The sequence below is a fragment of the Kogia breviceps genome, chromosome 7, assembly GCF_026419965.1.
Source record: "Kogia breviceps isolate mKogBre1 chromosome 7, mKogBre1 haplotype 1, whole genome shotgun sequence".
In the NCBI taxonomy this organism is placed as follows: Eukaryota; Metazoa; Chordata; class Mammalia; order Artiodactyla; family Physeteridae; genus Kogia; species Kogia breviceps.
The window spans coordinates 59,062,714-59,067,085 of record NC_081316.1 but is presented as its reverse complement, the minus strand read 5'-3'; the positions used below and the strand labels follow the sequence as shown (position 1 = coordinate 59,067,085).

The window sequence follows — 4,372 nt, the reverse complement described above, 5'->3', positions numbered from 1 at the left end:
CACTTGAGACTCTGTGTCACATTTTGGTAATTCTCACAATATCTCAAACTTTTCCACTGTTCTTATACTTGTTATGATGATCTGTGATCAGTGATCTTTGGTGTTACTTTTGTAATTGTTTATGGTAACCAGGAAGCACACCCATATAAAATGGCAAACCTAATCAATAATTATTGTGTGTATTCCAATTGCTCATCCCCTCATCTCTCTACCTCTCCTTGGGTCTCCCTATTCCCTGAGACATAACAATATTGAAATTAGCCCACTTAATAATACTACAATGGCCTCTAAGTGTTGAAGTAAAAGGAAGGGTCGCATGTCTCTCACTTTAAATCAAAAGCTAAAAATTAAGTTTAGGGAAGAAGGCATGTCCAAAGCTGAGATAGGCTGATAGCTAGGCATCTTGTGCCAAACAATTAGCCAAGCTGTTAATGCAAAGGAAAAGTTCTCAAACGAAATGAAAAGTGCTACTCTAGTGAACACACAGATGATAAGAAAGCAAAACATCCGTATTGCTGACAAGGAGAAAGTTTTAGAGGCCTGGATAGAAGATTAAACAAGCCACAACATTCCTTTAAGCCAAAGTCTAATCCAAAGCAAGGTCCTAACTCTCTTCAATTCTGTGAAGGCTGAGAGGGGTGAGAAAAACTGAAGAAGAAAAGTTTGAAGCTAGCAGAGGTTGGTTCATGAAATTTAATGAAAGAAGCTGTCTCTATACATAATATCGAAGTGCAAGGTGAAGCAACAAGTACTGATGTAGAAGCTGCAGCAAGTTATCCAGAAGATCTAGCTAAGATAATTACTGAGGGTGGCTCCACTAAACAACAGATTTGCAATGTAGACAAAACCACCTTATATTGAAAGAAGATGTCATCTAGGACTCTCATAGCTAGAGAGGAGAAGTCAATACCTGGCTTCAAAGTCTCAAAGGACAGACTGACTCTCTTGTTAGGGGGTAATGCAGGTGGTGACTTTATGTTGAAGCCAGTGCTCATTTACCATTCTGAAAATCCTAGGGCCCTTAAGAATTATGCTGAATCTACTCTGCCTGTATGCTATAAATGGAAAAACAAAGCCTGGATGGCAGCACATATGTCTACAACATGATTAACTGAATATTTTAAGCCCACTGTTGAGACTTACTGCTCAGAAAGAGAAGATTCCTTTCAAAATAGTATTGTTTATTTACAATATACCTGGCCATCCAAGGGCTTCAATGGAAACGTACAAAGAGATTAGTTGTTTTCATGTCTGCTAACACAATATCCATTCTGCAGCCCATAGATCAAGGAGTAATTTCAACTTTCAAGTCTTATTATTTAAGAAATACATTTTGCAAGGCTACAGCTACAATACCACAGTGGTCCTTCTAATGGAACTGGGGAAAGTAAGTTGAAAACCTTCTGGAAAGGCTTTACCATTCTTGATACCATGAAGAATGTTAGTGATTCAAGGGGAGAGGTCAAAACATCAACATCAACAGAAGTTTGAAAGAAGTTGGTTCCAGCCCTCATGGATGACTTTGAGGGGTTCAAGACTTCAGTGGAGGAAGTAACTGCAGATGTGGCAGACATAGTAAGAGAACTAGAATTAGAACTGGAGCCTGAAGCTATGACTGAATTGCTTCAATCTTGTGATAAACTTGAAAGGATAAGGAGTTGCCAAGAGATGAGCAAAGAAAGTGGTTTCTTGAGATGGAATCGACTCCTGGTGAAGATGATGTAAAGATTGTTGAAACAACAACAAAGGATTTAGAACATTACAGAAACTTAGCTGACAAAGCAGTGACAGGGTTTGAGAGGACTGACGTCAATTTTGAAAGAAGTTCTACTGTGGGTAAAATGCTATCAAAGAGCATTGCATGCTGCAAAGAAATCATTTGCAAAAGGGAAAGTCAATCAATGTGGCAAACTTCATTGTTGTCTTATTTTAAGAAATTGTCACAGTCACCCCGACCTTCAGCAACCACCACCCTGATCGGTCAACAGCCATCAACATCCAGGCAACACCCTCCACCAGCAAAAAGATTAGGACGCTCTAAAGGCACAAATGATGGTTAGTATTTGTTAGCAATAAAGTGTTTTTAATTAAGACATTTACTTTTTTTTAGACAAAATGCCATTGTACACTTAATAGACTACAGTATACATAAACATAACTTTTATATGCATTGGGAAACCAAAAAATCCATGTGACTCATGTTATTGCCATATTCCCTTTATTGTGGTGGTCTGGAAATAAACCCACGATATCTTTGAGGTATGCCTGTATTGCATCATAACAATATCTTGGGCTTCACTTGGTACTAACCTGCTGTGTAAATGTGTACTGCCACTACCTGGCCCTAGTAAGGGAGCTGACCTAGAGGAGTGGTTCTTAAAGTGTGGCTCCAGACCACTACCATTATCCTCATTTGAGAACTTGTTAAAAATGCAAATTATTGGACCCCACCTAAACCCACTGAATTAGAAAATTTGGGAGCAGGACTGGGCAATCTACACTTGAACAAGACCACTATGTGTATGTGATGTACACTAAAACTTGAGAACCATTGAACTAGATTCTCTGTAAAGTGTCCTTAACATGAATATTCTCTGGTTTCACAAGTTATTTTCCAAAATAGCTTCATTCCTGGACCTCTAGCTTCAGGTACCTATGTAGCTCCACAGACTTCAACCAGAACACTGACATGTGAGAAATTATTAGGAGCCAAATATTAAGAAGTTGTATATATTAGAGGAGACTATTAAGACTTTAGACTTATGTTGATTGGAAGGCATAAAAATGAGAGACATAGTCTCACAAAAAATTCAAAAGTTAAAAATATAACATTATCAAAGTAATGGAATTAATCACAGACTTAAGATATTGGGATATTAGAGCTAGGAAGAATCTTATCAATTAATTTATTCCAACTGTTTCATTTTGTTGATAAGAAATCTGAAGCACAGATAAGAGAAATAAATGGTCTCAAGAGTCAGCTTGTCAGAAGATAAAAACATTCTGAATCTTCATGTAGTAGGTGGTATAAAAATATTTGTTGAACTGTATCAAATGCATTTATTAAATGGAGGTAAGGCAAACTAGTTTCTATATGTGCATGACTCTGAGGACTTCATTAAGCAATTTGGATATAGCTTTAAAACATTCATGGAAGAATCCATTTACTATGTCACTGCCTAGAGACATTTTTGGAATTTCTAGGATTAACTTTCAACTTAAAATTATCTGGAGGGCTTCCCTGGTGGCGCAGTGGTTGAGAGTCCACCTGCCGACGCAGGGGACACGGGTTCGTGCCCCGGTCTGGGAAGATCCCACATGCTGCGGAGCGGCTGGGCCCGTGAGCCATGGCCGCTGAGCCTGTGCGTCGGAGCCTGTGCTCCGCAATGGGAGAGGCCACAACAGTGAGAGGCCCGGTACTGCAAAAAACAAAAAAACAAAAACAAAAACATTATCTGGAAATGAGTCATTGTTGATCTATTCCATCATATCTTGATTTCTCATCATACCATAAAGCAGAAAGTTGGTCTCAAATCTTTATACATGGCTGAATCTTATGTAAACTTAGCTACAGCTGACAGCAGATCTGGCCTCATGCCTGAAAACAATACAAAATGAAACAACAAAAACATAGTTTTCCAATGATTACTATATATAGCTCAATTTAATTTCTCATAAAAATGTTACTGAAAGGGCTTCCCTGGTGGCGCTGTGGTTGAGAAGCTGCCTGCCAATGCAGGGGACATGGGTTTGAGCCCTAGTCTGGGAGGATTCCACATGCCGCGGAGCAACTAGGCCCGTGAGCCACAACTACTGAGCCTGCGCATCTGGAGCCTGTGCTGCGCAACAAGAGAGGCCGTGATAGTGAGAGGCCTGAGCACCGCGATGAAGAGTGGCCCCCGCTTACCGCAACTAGAGAAAGCCCTCGCACAGAAATGAAAACCCAACACAGTCAAAACTAACTAACTAACTAAATAAATAAATAAATAATTTTAAAAAAATGTTACTGAAAGAGATGACACAGTTAATCTGTATCAATTTGGTATGGTGGTGAAATATGATTTAAAAATAAATCGTATTTTTAAATGTTTAGTCATTGAGGTGAACAGCATGCTTAGATGCTATATGATTTAATAAGGCCAAATAGCTTTTTCTAATGTATGTCAGTTTTTTTAAAAATTCATTCAATATACATTTGTCACTTAGGATGAGCCTGGTCAAGGTGCCACACCCTGAGAATATAAAGATGAGTAAGACAATATCTATGTCTCAAGGAGTTCATAGTCCAAGACATCAGGAAAAAATAGTCTTATCATTGTAATAAAATTATTTTTTAAACCTAAGTATATACAGAAGTATATACTTCATTTTA

The 4,372-nt window shown here is 38.4% G+C and overlaps 1 pseudogene; it reads left to right on the top strand.

Moving 5' to 3' along the window:
• The first annotated feature begins 280 nt into the window (after nucleotides 1–280).
• On the top strand, nucleotides 281–2,060 carry LOC136794604 (tigger transposable element-derived protein 1-like; annotated as a pseudogene).
• The last annotated feature ends 2,312 nt before the right edge of the window (nucleotides 2,061–4,372 follow it).